Below are 16229 nucleotides of genomic sequence, written 5' to 3'. Positions count from 1 at the left end.
CTCTTGTTTAGCACCTCTTGTGTTAGCGCCATAACTTGAAGTCATTGTATTCGTTTTGCATTGACTAGACACCTAGAGCTTTTTCTTTGTTTCTGGAAATATGTTGGAAAGGGGTTCCTGACATCTTCATAGGAAAGAACAGTGAGTTTTTAAAACCAGGGAGTTTTTATGAACACTGTCCTTTCTCTTTGTCTTAATTCCTAAAACCTTTAGCAGTTTACCTATAGTGGTGACTGTTTTGCCTCGGACTTTTTGCTTCTGGTTGTTATCAATATGAACATTATTCATCACGTTTATTTTCCTCATGCATTTGTCACTGTAAGTGCTTATGAGAAGAAGCAAAGCATGAGATTCTCGACTGTTGGAGTAACTGTAGTATTATAACTATGTTATATGTGTGTTTTGTAAAATACATTTTGAGCACATGAGAGTACACAGCCGAGGAGACATTTTGTATCCAAATTTATCTTTCATTTATAAATGAAATGGAGCTTCCTAGTAGTCTTTTCCATAATAAGGGTCCCAGGGTTTTGTGGTTTTTTTTTTTTTTTTTTGACACCTCTGAGGTTAGTCCTCCCAGGATTCCTGACACTGATTGTACCCCATGGTGTGGGGAATTTGGAACTTATATATAAAAACAGAGTTAAAGGGCTTTGAAAAATTCCACATGACTTTCAGTGTTTGGGAGTCAAACTCTTTGATCTGACAAAATTGTTTTCTTGACTGGGAATTTAGGTTTGAATTGGCTGTATGGATTATTAACCTCCTAGCTGGAATCTATTATAGATGGTCTAACCTATTTACTTGAAGTATATCTGGTGTATTTAAATTTGGCAAAAAATCAGAGCAAAATACAAGCTAGGTGTTCTTATTTATTTTTCTAAGCTAGTAACGCAATTCATATTTTGTCACGGAAAAGTAACCATTGAAAACATTACGCCTGATAGCCTATATAAACTTGCCTAACCTTTAGCATAATGATATTTTTTTCCAGGATGCTGACCGGATGATTGCGCACAAGGATGTTTATCTATAGTCTACTGAATTAAAACTTTTAGATAAGTAACAGGGCATGTGTCACTTACTCCTAACGCTGCTCTTTTGAATGATTTGGTTAGTGAGAGCCTTCATTTTGTAATGTTTCAAACCAATTAGTCATCTTTTGACTTAAACCTTTCAGCTTTAGGGAAAACATATTTGGATTTTCAAGAATGTGAAGGTTTAGCCAGGTAGTCAGTTTCTGTTAGCTTAGCTGTGGAGAGGTCTTGGGCCTTAATTGGCTGGTGCTTAATTAAATACATGTTTTTTTTTGGTGGTTTTTTTTTTGCACAATGTACTTCCATCATGAAGAGAGGACTCTTCATAGTGAACAGTGAACCCTCATATTGAACCAGTTGGCACTCTGTGTTCTCTCTTAGAATTTTTATGATTCGATCTTGTAGTGAACCTCTGAATAAGTACAGAGGGTGCCAAAAAAATATATACACATTTTAAGAAAGGAAAACTATATTAAAATTGTAATACTCAGTATATACTGATAACAAAAGATGAATACAAGTCATGTTTGACTTGCGCAATTCCAAGAGGTGCCCCAAGTGGTTACCATTCGTGTCCAGACACTTCTGATTAAGGCGAACTACTGCTTGAGCAACGGTGACCAAAGTGTCCACTTGTATACAATTTTTTGGCACCCCAGGTATAAGTAATGAAAGATGGTGGGTTTCAATTTGAAATGACAGATTCTTCTTTTAGCTGTCAGTCACTTCCTTTGCTCTGGGGTGGGGGGTGGGGGTGGTATGCTCACAGTTGTAGGTGGCCTTCAGATGAGAATCGGTGGTGGTCAGGGACAGGCAGAGAATAAGGCACAATTAAGGAACTGGGCTCGCACGCAGGCTTTTCCTGTATGTCCCCGAGGTCATCAGGTGAGAGAAAAGACTAACGGTCCACCTCACACTTTTCATTTCCCCTTTAGAAAAAGATTGTGGGAACCACTGGGTTGTATGAACCAGTACCTGAAATCAGAAGTCATATTTGTTTGAGTCTAACTGAAGGTGCCTCAAAGAAAGCAATAGGGAGACTTCTAATTCCTCTGTGTCTCCTCCGCTAATATAGAAATTCCTTGAGGGCAGGGAGCCTGTCTTTCCTTTTCTCTTTTTATAGTGTCAGACAATGTGCTAAGTAGTGTTTATTGACTTAATAAATGACTTAATGATGAAGTAAGATGCAATGTTGCTTTGACTTGGAGAATCCCTGTGTTTGAACCAGGAGAAAACTTGTTTGATTTTAATTGTAAAGCTGTGTTCTAATTCTAATTCTTGGAACTGTATGGAATTTTCGATTTTAAAACACAACTGAGATGCCTGAAAATATGTGAAGATTGAAAAGATTTTCGGTGTTCAGTAAAAGTCATGAACTATTTGTCTTGCAAATAACAGAAACTTACTCAAAGTAGCTTAAGCAATAAAGGTTGGATTCCTTGGACAGGAAGTGAGGGCGGTGTCACTGGACCTTGAGAGTCTTAGAGCCAGTTCTGGGAAGTCACTGGGAGCCATGGTTGCTTTTCTTCCTCTTTTTCTCCTTCCTTTTTTTCTTCGATACTTCTTCCGTAGTGTTCATCCTATGTGAATGCTGGACGCTTCTGAATTCATAAAGCTGTACACTTTTTATTTTTTTCCTTCCAAAATGGCAGAGCCTACACAGTACTTTTTAATGATGAATTAAAAATATTTTAGATCCATTGTCTTAGGGTCATTTTGAAGTAAATTCTTTTCCCAGTGTGTCATTTACAGTCTGTTTGTGGGAGGAAAGTTATATGAAGAAAAAATTACCACTACTCAACAAAACAATGATAATCTAACTGTTCCTGTCTCTCTTTCTCCCCCTCCAAATGAACGACAGTGAGACATGGCCAGGTTGATTCCTTCCCTTAAATCATCTCAGAAACTGTGCCCACCCCATTAATTGCTTTGTTCAGTGGGCAGGAAATGGTTCTGTTTGTACAAGTTACACAGGCTTCACTAAATTGGAGCAAGGAACCAAAGAGGTCTCTGATCTTTTTTGCCAGAATTAACCATTTGGTTCCACATGACGCATGACGCATGAATCAGATTAGTGGGGGCACTTAACAAAAATCATAATTTATTTTACTTATCAGAATGGCTGCCTGTTGAGGGATACTGAGAAAAGTATGACATGAGATGATTATGTTGGTCCTGAGGTTACGTCTGTGCAGTTTTACTTCTTTTTAACCGTTTTATGTGCCTGCAGAAAAGATGTGCAGAAGCTTCTGTGTTGCTGGCACTACCATGAAGACTCAGTCCCTGCTTGCTCTCACTCCCTGGCAGACCGTTTATACATTTTTTTTTTCTGAGGTTGGCAAGTTGCCTTCTTGCCCCCAACCCCTCACCCATGCCTGTTACCTGTTTCTAGTACCCCAATCATGTGCTACTTTTCTTCCTAAAAGTGGGATTTTTCTCTTTATCAATGTTGGATGAATCTTTAAGCATTATGATTGGCATTTTGCAATTTGAGCAGAGTTGATTTTATATAAAGTATTTCTAAATAATTTTCTAACTCTGCCTAACTGTTCATTCATTCATCCTCCTCTCATTTTGACTTCTGTTAATTATTTCCTGAAGCTCATGTATCACTGAGATATATCCTTAATATAATATAATCTTAAATAAGTGTATAACTAATAGAGGTCAAAATGAGAGGAGAATGAATGAAGACATAAGTGAATTTAGGTGGAGTCAGAAAATAGTGTCCCTCTTTGAAACATTAGCTATTGTTTTAAAGAAGTGGAATTTGCCACATGAGCTATTGCCGCAAAATCATGGTTTATTTTCATAGGTCATTAAGTTTTCTCTTTTGAATGATCCATTGCTATTCCTTCCTTGTATCTTTTGCTCCCTTTCTAACTCATTAAATACTTTTGAAACAAGTCTTGATTCTTTTTTTCTAGCTCCTTACATACTTTCAAAGCAAGCCTTGATTTTTTTAGGTTTTGCTCATTTTTCTTCATGTGTTCCATAGTTCCTTAAAATTACATAGCGTTCTTGGGTGTGTGTGTGTGTGTGTGTGTGTGTGTGTGTGTGTGTGTGTGTGTGTGTGTGAGATTTACCCGGTCCCTCCCCTCGGCTGCCTTCAAATGTCTTTGGAAAGTCCTGTTTTTCCTTGTATGTCTTCCTCCTGTTTAGAATCTGGTAGTGTTTTGGTGCCTTGTCCTCCTACTCCATTCCTCCCAGCAGCTTCCTTTGATGGTGATACTCGCCTTGGAATTTCCACTAGAGCCTGTTAAACCCTTTCGGCAAGGTAATTCTGTCAGCATTCACTTCTCTTTCTCTCTTATTCCAAAAGACGGAGGACAAAGAATCCTTCTTATGCATTCCTGGGCTGAGGAATCTGCTGTAAGGTTGCTGCTCTTATTTTCTTACCAGGGTCTGAAAGTCTCTGCAGATGGTGTCTGATACGATTGCCCACCTCTTCCCGTTGTCAGGGTAGGACACAAGGGTTCCATTTGGAATTGGCTCCAGACACTCAGATACCATTAATTTTGTAATGATTACAGGAGGCTTTGAAGGCACACAACCGAAATAGCTTCTCTAAGAAATGAGCTAGGTAAATCAGGGTGGGACGATCTCTGATGACTTTTCCAGATCTCTTATTCTGACTCTGTTAATTTATCCTCAAGGAAAAGTTTGTTCATAGAAGGGAGAAACCCATTCTTGCCTATTTTATATGTGTACTCTTCAGTTTAATTTTATAATCAGTGATTAGCTACTTTTTGCTCATCTGTAAAATTCCTGGTGACTTATCTTTGTAAGCAACAGCCTGCTGCTATCTGATAAAATTTCAGATTGTTCAGTTTTAAAATGTTTTACTTGAAAGGATAAGATAGTTCACCAGTGGAAAGTATACCTTCAGAGATAACTTTGATGTCTTTGAAATCTGGGGGAAAAAACTATTTGCGAGAAGTCCATGGCCACTGCTGGTGCACGGCCTTCTGCTCAGTATGCGGAGGAGAAGATGATCAAAGTGCAGCCTCTGAGCTTTCAAGTCGCTCTTATTAGCAGTGGCGTGGTACATGCAGTTGTCTTTGAACTTTTCAGATTTATATTTTTGGGAGAGATGTTGAAAACTGCAGTTTTCATTCGGCATCACTGTATGTAATCGGCACATAAGTAGGCTCTCACCAATTGGTTTATTGAATGAAGAAAGTGATCCTGCTAGTCATTGGGTTCCTGAGAAGGCTCCATCCAATTTACAGATCACCGCTGATCACCCCTGTTGCCTTGCGTGTTATGTGACTCCACGTTTACTACACCCTTAGCGACATCTCAGTCCCTGCAGGGATGAGCTCTTAAAATTTCTGGCGGACTCCCATGTGTCATTGCTGGAGAACTGAAATATTAATCGACACATGTAGGTTCCATTCCAGTTTTGAGATGGCTTTTTTTTTTTTTTTTTTTTTTAGTGAAACTTGGCAGAAGGTCCTACTTTCTGCCTGTGGAATAGGATAATAGGATCACACCCAAAAAAATGCCACGGTCTTCAGAAGTGACACGATCACCGCTTAGTTTGGAATATTGATAAGTGGGCAGGTTTATAGGGAAGCACTTTGTTTTTACTGCATGTGTAAAACTCCAGGGAGCACTGAATAGGATAGGAGGTGCTCCCTTTGGGCTGTGCATTAGCAACGTGGCGGTTACTGATCTGTCATTTACTTTGAAAAGGAATTACAAAGTTTTGGCCTCATGCCTGGAGTAGCTCCAGATGGTCAGAGAAGATTTTTGTACTGAAGTCAAAGAGTATATTGCAGTGATAGAATTGGGCTTGTCATGTTTATATTAGAACATTGACTTCCTTCTTGATCCCTCTGCAAAGTCGTTCTTTTTCTTTTCCTGAGGGCGTAAAGGGAAGAAAATGTCACTTCAGAGTTATGGAATCTAATATTTGGAGTACCTTTGTTCCTGGTGATAGGGATGTAGAGGTATGATGTGTGTGGTCCACAGAGTTGCTCGGTCAATCTTGGTACCCCTGATATTTAGTACTTACAAAGAATTCATGAAGTATTGGAAGGTGGTGATATATACCAAGACCATTCTAGCTGATTTGGAAGTGGGGGTCAGAACTTTATTTGGGTTGCATGTGCTTATCTGATAAACTGGCTGTTAGCCCACAACTGTTACTTCGCGGCTTTGCTTAGTCTTTTGGCCCATGTCTAATGGGTGTTAGGCGTTACTGCATCTCTTCTCATGTTTCCTCATGATTCTGTGGTGAGCAGGGTGACGATGACGTATATAAAGGTGTCCAGTATAGGTGGGAGGTGAGACCTTGGGAGATGAGCAGTGGGAGGTCATTTACCAATAATTGCCAGGCTTTGCTGTTCTGGGCACTAGAACTTAAGCTCCACACATGATCTTATGAACCTTCCTGCCAACCCTAGAAGGGGAGCGGTGTGATTCTATTTTTCTAGGTGAGAAAACTGAGATTCAGTGCAATGATAATCTGGCCAAGGTAAAATCCAGGTAACTCTCTTTTTGTTGCCTGCTCACATGCTCGGATAATTTTGGAGAAATGTGTTCTAAGTTTTGTGCCCCTCAGGTTAGAGGTGAGTTCCGGCTTCAGGAAATAAAGCTCATTTTTCTCTGGGAAACTTGGGGCTTGTCCGAATTGAGCCTTTTAGTAAAGCTTGGTCACAAGGCGAAGATTAAGGCCTGAACCTACCAGCTGCTGCTCCCACACTGCTTTCAGTTACTCTTGTGGTTATTGAGTAACTTGGTGAGTTTGAATAACACAACATTTTGTCTTCGAAGAAAATGCTACATTTGAGGAAGAGACATTCAGTTGCATACCACAAAAAGGAATTTATCTATTTTGAGATGTTGGTATAACAGTTGAAAATAATGAAAAAAATCCATGATTTTGATGATAGTGCTCTTGGTGGATTGCCCAGGTATTTGACACAGCTGAGCTCTTTTGAAGCACTTTTACTGAAAAGCGTCAAGATATGTGTGCTTCAGTTAGCAAACGTACAGCATTTCTTGATCGTGGGCTCCTGGGGCTTGTGCCAGCCTGCCCTTTTTTTCAGATTGTAGCTCCTCCTGAGTCCCTGCTTTGGATGCCATGTTTCTAAATTGGTGCTTTCCCGGTGCAGACCTACTATGTGGTCAGCAGTCTCCTCCCCTCAGTCTTCTGTGAACTACCAGAATCCTCCTCAAGGCTGTTACTCTGCTGCTTAATTTTGTCTTCTTTTAAAATCGCTACTGCTTAGATATTGTTCAGACAGTGTATTCTTTTTCTCTCTATATTGTGTGACACTGTAATGCATGAATTCTTTGGGGATTGTGTCCTAAACTGCAGGAACGGCCTGTTCTGGTTGATGTGCTTTTTGAAGTCGTGCTACCTTTTTGATGAAAAGGATCAAAGTAGAGCGGAGGTGGGTTAGTCTGGCTTCGTGTAAATCTTGATCTCTGAGGCTTTTCCACCTTCACAAAGACACCAGAGTGGGGCTCTGCTGTTTGTTATTGTTGTTACTTTACTGCAATTAAGAATGAAACATTGGTGCTATTATTTTATAAAAGATAATAAAATAAAGGTACATTTTCTTAGTGTTTTATATGTTAAAAAAAAGAAAAAGAAAAAGAAAACCACCATGAGACATAAAGCTACAGCTACATCTAGAGTTTCTTATATGAAAGTGTTTCTAGTGGGTTTTTGGTGCCGTCTTTGCACCTGTATCAGGGGAGTCATATGTTATCACCCTTGAAAAAATGACTTAAGAGACCTGTTTCGGTTTAGAGTCAATAGAAGTTTGTGTCTTAGGGACTTGTGGTCCAGGATTAGATAGTACCACAGAACAGGCTCTTACGTAGACCTTGGTTACTAGGAACTTTCCCTACTACTTATCCTCATTACTTATTTAGCACATTTTAGGGGTGTCCCCCTCTTGTTTGTTTTGAAGAGACTCCGTCTGAGAATTAATGGTAGTATACTTGTATAAAGATGTCCCTTACACAGAGGGCGTGGTATTGTCACTGCTTCAGGCTGCACCTTGTGGCATTACCCGAAGGCTCCTGAGCAGGGAATGTTTAGGGCGTCCTCTCCGACAGCATCTGTGCCCCTGTGTTCCCATTGCCTGGAGAGTCTTCCCCGCTCTTCCTGTGCTCCTTTGTCAGAGGGCAACTGCCTTAATTTTATTATAGCTGTACGTTTCCTAACGCATGGGCCAATCCTAGTGAACCCCATCCGACGGCCCCCAGAGCTGCTTCTGTTTTGTGTTTTACACTGTTGTCATTAGCTACCTGTCTTGAGCCACTCTGGGCTCCTCGGGAGGGATTGTAGGTTCACGTTTTACATCTCCAGTGTCAGAGCTGATGGTGTACTGACTGAGAAAGCACATGGAAGAAGAAAATAAGAAATTGGTGATAGACTGGCCTGAACATGGTTCCCGTTACTCGCACGCCTCATCTCTTCTGTTTTCTCAAACATTTTACTTGAATTAGTATGTGGTTCTCTCCTTATGAACCACTGATCAACTATTTGGGCCACAATCTTTTTTGAGGAGTATTCGCTTATAGCAGGAGTGAAAATGTTTTGTAAGGAAATATAATCACCATCATCATCATCATCAAATAATACGAATTGAGGGCTTGCTTCCTGCCAGACACTGTTTAAAGTGCTTTATGTGCCTTTCTTCATTTAATCCTCACAGCTTCATGAGGTAGGTACTTTGTCATCTCCATTTTGTAAGTGAAGAAACTGAGGCACTGAGAGGGCAAGCGACTTGCCTGAGGTTAAAAGCTAGTAAGTTGTGGAGTCAAAATTTGAACTCTGGCAGTTGTGGTCTTGAGGTAAGTTGTGTGGGATAGGAGATGGCAAAATAACAGCACCCTCTCCCTGCAACTGCATCTTGCTTTGTAAATCCTTTCTGTGTTACATATCGCATTGTTCCTTGGGTCATTATTTTGGTCAACCTCGTGTGCTTTTGCTGAGAAACGTCACTGTCAACTTCCTTGACCTGTTCACTGCCTGTTGAGATTTAGCCATGCCAGGAGGGTGATGACATTTTTAAGCCTCAGGATATGGCCTCGCTATTGGCTGCTCCATGTGAAGTAGACAGTTGTGTATTTTAATGAGATTGAATTGCTTCCTTGGTATTTATGCTTTTTACTTTGCTAATCAAAATGTTTTGTAAAACTTTTGCTGGCTTTTATATGGCTAGCGCAAGCAAATGTAGAGTTGGCACTTGAAGGCACGGGTTAATATCTTCAAAGAAGTAGGAACTTTTTTTGTAAGTTGTATGTATCTTTGATCTGATGGGCCTGCCTCAGTTTCTGAAATCTTCAGCTCTTGAGCTCACTTTTCAGATTACCTTGGAGGCTGAGCTGTGCCTCGATGCTGTGATTAGGTGGCTCCTGAGTCATCATTGGAAAGGAGTTGTGGAATCTGGCTGACAAGGCATTGCGTCTTCTAGTCTTCTTCATTTAATTGGCTCTTTCCCCCTTTCCTATTCTACAATAAGTAGGGGAATAGTCTGAAACCATTGTTAGAGGGGCTACTAAAGCAGGTTACAAGCTTATGCCTTTATAAAACAACACGACTTCCAAAGCAGTTTTCTATATATTATCTATTGTGGCATTTTCACAGGACCCTGTGAAATAAACAAAAGTGAGCATCGTTCCAGTTTACAAATAAGGAAATCTAACCTGAGCACGTGTGCCTTTCTGGAAGGCACCTCAGCCAATAAAGGGAAAAATCAGGCGGCGATTCCCGTCTCCTGATTCCAGATCCCCTGTCCCTTTTCTCTCCAGTGCATTCTGTTGTCTCAGTATTGGCTGAAAATCTCTACTGAAAATCTGCAGGTATGTATCTTCTGTACTTTTCATGTTATGAGCATTAAAATATTTTCATCGTGCTAACATTTTCCCAGATTGTTATTAGACTATTTTGACATTTGTTTTTATAAATGGACAGTGGAGTTAGAAATCACTCAAGTGACCATAATTGTGTAATCATAGATGTTCTAGTACTAAACTGGGATCCATCAACATAATGCATCCTCTTGATAGCCTAAAAAAAAAGGGGCACCTCTTAGAGTCAAGAATTATGATATTAAAATAAGAACCGTGGCAATTTCTGCAGTGTGTTAGCTAATTTACCTGGTGGTTTTCTTTCTGTGGAATTGGTGAAGAGACAAAGAAAATCCAAAACCAAGTCACATGAAAGAATTAACACTTTTTGGGCATACAGCTGTTTCGGATAATCATAATTTCTGCTGACGGGGCAAGGGGGAATAGCAGAATTGTAGCACTTTGCCTGTTGACTGTGAAACTATGCACATTTGTTATGATTTTTAACCTTCACCTTTTATTTTAAGCCAACAACACCACCAACAACAAAAACCTTAAACCCTATACTTGGGTGAACTTTTTAAGATTGTAATTATGAAAATTTTTGAACATATAAAAATAGAGAATGTTAGTGGGTCCCCATGTTCTTGTCACCTAGTTGCAACAACCATCAACTCGTGGTCAGTCTTGCTTCACTCTATCCCGGCCTGTTTCCCGCTCCCTGCTATAATATTCTGAAGCAGATCCCAGCCCTCCTATCATGTAATCTCTAAGTATTTCAGTAGTTTTCCAGGTAAGGTCTTCCAGAAGTATATTTTCTTCTAATTTAAAAAGATTTTCGAAAGGAAATATTGGAATTTTTGCTATATAAATTGGTTAGATTATGCAGTTTCCAACTAATCAGCACTTTTCAAGTTGACTTTGGTTTTTTGTTTTTAAGATTTTATTGGGGAATCGGGGGAAGGGGAACAGACAAGTTGCTATCCTTTTGTTCTTCAGTCTTGTTGTGGAGGACGTTGCTTCACTGGCCCAAGCTGGCATCATCATTGCGCTCTTCCCAGGTGAGGCAGATCAGTTGCCGGCTTCTGGACGGCCGCTCACGCTGGCTGCCGGCTACACATAGTAGCTTATGGCAGCCCACTGCAACAGGGGACTGCAGCAGGGGACTGCAGCCCACGTCGTTGCTGGCAACCCACGGCAGCCCAGCTCCAGCTCGAGCTGTTGTTCAGCATCTTAGCTGTAGAGGGCAGTGTCACTGGCCCTCACATGTGGGATCCGAACCGGGGCCCCCTGGCATCCCAAGCCATCTCTTAACCAACGCGCCACTCGGCTGGCCCAAGTTGACTTTGGTTTTGGCTGACTTAAGTTTTTCTTTTTTTCCTGAAACGTGGCTGAGGAGAAAAGTTATTCACTGTAACAAACAAATGTGTATTTTGGTAATGCTAAAAGTTAGCTTATTTTTCAGACTTAATTTTTTTCGATAAAGAAAACAGTAAGATGTTTCATAAACTTTTAAACTGTCATGTAGAACCATGATGTTCTCCAGCTTTATGTGTTTTCAGTCTTTACATTTCCCTCCTCTTTCAAACAGGTTACGCAGAGTGTACCTTAAGTTTATGCAATTGTTAATTTAGACTGAACTGATTTGGAATTTTCTGTAAGTTGGATATAATTTTAATAACAGATTTCTATTCAAGGAAGGTGTTTACTAATTGTAGATGGTTATTAGAATTCTCAAGTTTTATAGAATAAGTAAATGGATTTATAGGTTCTTTATTTCTATGTATATAGTTAAGTATATATTTATATGCTATGAATTTAATCTGACTTGGAAAAACTAACCTAGTTTATATACAGATAATTAATTGATTCATTGAAATTTTATTATAAGTAATAGAATAAACAAAATCCGAATTAATCTTTATTCTGTCTAGATGAAGAGCTTACTTTTTGAAAGGTGGTCACACTTAAAAGCAAATTTTGGCTAATGAATCTTATCTTTTCTCTTAAGTGTCCCAAGATATTATAGCATGGAGACTGGTTGTTACAGGCGGTCACACATACTAAAAGAAATAAAATACTCATTAACTAGAGAAGGCTATGAGCATTTTTAAGGCTCTGAAGCATACTTTAGAGCTTAATAATAATAACAGCAAATATTTGCTTAGTGTTTGCTGTTCTGAGTGAACACTTAACTTGTTTAATTCTTACCACAGTTCTATGAAGATAGGTGTTGTAATTATCCCTGTTTTACAGATAGGAAACAGGCACAGAGATGCTAAGTAACTGGTCCCAGCCCCAGAGCTGTGGTTGGTTAGAATTCAGCAGCTGGGCTCCAGGGTGTTGGCTCTTAATAACACTGCCAGAGTGCGACACTTGGTATATAAGGTGAAATACTAGTAGGTCCTATGCTGAAAAATTGTCCCTCTAATTTTCATCAGTGAGTATATGGCCTTGTGGAGCAGTGCTGTCCAATAGAATTCTGAAAAAATGGAAATATTCTGTCTGCATTATTTGATAGGATAATCACTAATCACATTGAGCACTTGAAATATGGCTAACATGGAACAAAAACTTAAATTCTGTTTAATTTTAATTTAAGTTTAAATAGCCACATGTTGCCACAGTGACTCCAGTATTGGACACTGAAATTTAAGAGACCTGGGAGAATTTATAGTTTGCATTTTCCTGGGGTAGTAACAACATCTTGACATTTTATGGCTGTAGGGTAGTCAATGGTCATATCATTAAATAGTAATGATTTTAATGAGTGAAATATTTTATACAAGTCAGATAATCGAATGCTTAGAACCATAATACCTAACAACAAAATCCTGTTTGATCACCAACGTAAGAGATGTCAGCCTACCACACCTGGAGGCATCCCCTTGTTAATTCCTCTGTAGCTGAACAAAAATTGCTTTAAACAATCCCTTAAGCTTTTCAGCTTTGGAGAGGTGCTCTTGCTTTGCAAAGAGTCCAGCTCCTTAAAGATGATAAGATAATGAAATGGACTTTGTGGGCCAAAAGCAGCCCTTAAGAAGCGTTCAGCTTTTCATCTTTCTCCTCCACCCTGCCTCAGTAGAGGTATGTTGACAGAGCTAGCTCCCATCTATGAAAATACAGCAAGAAAACTCACTGGTTATGAAGCTAGGTTTCATTTCAGATGAGACCATATAAACTACGGTATTGATGCGTCCTATAATGTGCTTTCATCTAAGCCTTTATGAGGCACTTAAACCTAATTATTTTAATCTTCTCTCTACGTTGATGAAAAGGGCCAGAGTGGTCATTTCCATCTGCAGTGGTGGGGATCGAAAGTGCAGGCAAGCAAAGCCTTTAGATGGTGGCGGGGTTTGGACCTTTGCCACTCGGCAGACATAATTAAACATGTCTGCAGTCCCCACGTTTAGCTGTTCTGAAACAGACATTTTCTTTGTTTATATGATTGAGCTGTTATCATCAGCATTTACGTGAAGGGCTTGAAGTACGATAGCCAGGTGCTATAATTCAGCTACTGTGCTCAGTACCGGGTCTGGAACTCTGCTTTAAAAGGTTTGTATGAAGAGAGTTCATGTAGTAGCTGTGGGGTGTTTTCAACAGGTCCTATTTGCTCAGTTCCTACTTGTAATTCTCAAATGATTTGAAGTTAGAATGTAGAGAGCCAGGATGTGAAACTGGATTGGGACCTGAAGGCAAAAAGGATTGAATAGCAGGTGAAACATACCCTGTTCCTGGCTTCAGCACCAGCTTCTAACTGTTTGGAGTTGGGCAGATCATTTCATTTCTGTGGACTTTGACTTCTCCACTTGGTAAAACTTCTTTTGGAATGGGAAACCACATATCATTAGAAAGTGATTTGACTTCTTGAAAAGAGAATAATGGTTTATTTGCAGAATGAAAGGCAGCTATGATGAGGGAGTTCCCATGTTTACTCTGCCTCATTGCCAATAAACTCCCTTTACACTTTTCATGATGATTTAAGAGCAGGTGAGCATTATTTAAAGGCATTTGTGATGAATTTTTTTCATGCAGGTCACTATACATTCTGTGGTTGCCTTTTACTGAAGCTTTAGAACCAAGTTGGCTTTATGATGGGTCAGTGATTCTATAGTATAGGTTTACTAACTGACCTTACTTCACTGTGAAACTTGCATCATTTTAGCCAGAAAAAGAAAATCTCCTGTCTTTTGTCCCCCACTGGCCCCTTCCCTTACTACATGGCCCTTAAGGAAGCATTCTCTTTTTGGAAGCCTGGCCTTCCATCTTGAATTTAGGACAGTGTTGCAGTGTATCTTCAAGCAAGGGTTGAATCCTGGAGGAAAACTTTATCTGGTTATGATCTTGCAAAAGATGTATTGAAATCTAGTTGCCTACAAATGGATTGACGTATGTTAGACCCTGTTTTTTCAGTCACTTAATTGAAGGGATGCCTCTATTCTGAGAGATGTCTTTGTACAGTTGATAACATTGGTGCTGCTAAACTATAGTCTGTGACTGTGGTGACTGCCACTGAAGTGGCCCTTCTTGCTGTGCATGTAGCAGTCCCCAAATTCCACTAGGCCAGTATTCAGATCTAGTTTTCTATTTGTAAACCTTATGTATCCCCTAACTTAGAAACGAGACACATGTTGTGTGCTCACACACATCAAGTCAGCCTGCATGCACACACAGCAGCATGTACCAAGGGCTTGGAATGACAGCTGAGCTATGAGCTCTTCTTAAAAAGGAAACATTAGCACAAAGTTAAAAGTTGACTGATTTCAAGATGTCAGATTAGTTCTGTTTAAGAGCAGCCCTTCATGCTTTTTCATGTTGGTAACTTTTCTTAAAATCAGTGAAAATGTGTTGCTTGTAACTATGGAATCTTGCCTTCTGTTTGTAGAGGATGATTTATTTAGTGGTGGAGGATGTCTCAGAGAGCTTAACTTACTATTTTATAGCAATGGCTATGCTTTGAGGGCTGGAAAAATAAGGTAATTTAAGTCTGTTTTTAGACACCCAGAAAGGAAGCTGTTTTGTAACTATGGGGCACGTGAAACTTGGCAGGACCCCTGTCCTTTAGTGGCCACAGTCACATGATTGATTACCAGTTGGGGAGCTAGTTAGCTTATTCCAGACCTACATCTGGCATAATTAATGTTGTCATCAGTGTCAACTACTCGCCCTGCTCTGCCAACTTCCTTCCAATAACAAAAAGTTTCTTGCTTTGCATGTGTGAATGTTTGTGTGACTGTATGTATGTGTATAGAATTAGAGAGTTTTAACCATGATCCCATCACAGCTCTTTGAACTTGATTTTAATAAAACATTAGAAAAATTGAAGATTCCATCACTTTTCCACTCCTTGGGCTTGGGAAACCAGTGGGTTTCTTGTTACCAAGTTAAGAAGAGGGAAAGATTGACCCAAACAATGTTATCTTGTACTCAGTAGGGCCTAAAAGAAACAGGAGAGACAGGTCTCCAAAACTGGGACAGTGACTTAAAAACCTGCATTAATATAAATTTTAAATGTTTGCTGCTGATTTTTCATCGAAAGTTAGTGGGTTGTCTCCTGAGGGGCTTGCTATAAGGAGTCATTTTGTTCTCTTATGAAATGAGGTGGAGAATGGTGACAATGTGAGTGGGATTGGACTGGTAGGGAATGGCGTGAGCAGGTCTTATTAATGCTTCCTTTCTACTTTGCTACATCTACTTAAAGATTAGGGGCTAGCTTCTTTTTGTGGGGGGAAACATGGCAAGAGGTGTTGCAATTTCAAAGACTAAGTTTTGCAAACGTATCTCAAGGTGGGATTTCTTCTTTTTAGTGAAGGGTAATCTAATACTTTTTTTGTCAAAAGGATGTTTTTCCTTGTCATTGTGTCTTCTAAAACTTCAGAAAGTCCTTATTTTAATTTTTCCTTAATGACTTGAATCATGTTTGAAGCTCCGACTTCTATAAATAATGATATATATGTAAATGAAGTCCTCATTATCTTTTTATCCTGAAAACTTACAGATCAAATCTTCAAAAGACAAGTACAATACTTTTGTTGTAGTTTTATATCAAAGAATTCTAATCTAAAGGCACCAGAGAGGCCATTCCATCCAACTAGTGCCGAGATCCCCCTGTATGACATCCTGACACATGGTCGCCAGCCTGTGCTGGAGTCATTTTGATCCACTAACAAGACAATTGGGTCAGGAGCCTGGAGACCAGCTTCCACGCCTGGTTCTGCTGCTAACTTTTGGTTTTAGGTCTCTTCACCTTTATAATTAATGAAATGAAACAAGTGGACCAAGTGGTAACTGAGGTTTCTTTTAGTTTTTGATCTCTGTGAATATCCACCGACAAAGAGACTTTAAGAAGTAATCAGTGAATCTTTTTTTTTTTTT

The 16229-nt window shown here is 39.6% G+C and overlaps 1 protein-coding gene across 4 annotated transcripts in view; it reads left to right on the top strand.

Annotated features, from left to right (window-relative positions):
• Positions 1–16229, top strand: part of FNDC3B (fibronectin type III domain containing 3B) — a 329942-nt gene that overhangs the window by 18689 nt on the left and 295024 nt on the right. The window contains exon 2 of one of the 4 annotated variants that reach the window (XM_019624328.1): positions 9816–9866. The exons of the other annotated variants lie outside the window; for them this stretch is intronic. The gene's annotated coding sequence lies outside the window, so the exon portion shown is untranslated. The remainder of the gene's footprint in view (positions 1–9815; positions 9867–16229) is intronic. 4 annotated transcript variants of the gene reach the window in all.

The sequence above is a fragment of the Hipposideros armiger genome, unplaced genomic scaffold (assembly GCF_001890085.2).
Source record: "Hipposideros armiger isolate ML-2016 unplaced genomic scaffold, ASM189008v1 scaffold_584, whole genome shotgun sequence".
In the NCBI taxonomy this organism is placed as follows: Eukaryota; Metazoa; Chordata; class Mammalia; order Chiroptera; family Hipposideridae; genus Hipposideros; species Hipposideros armiger.
The sequence above is the reverse complement of the archived record's forward strand: the minus strand, read 5'-3'. Positions and strand labels throughout refer to the sequence as shown.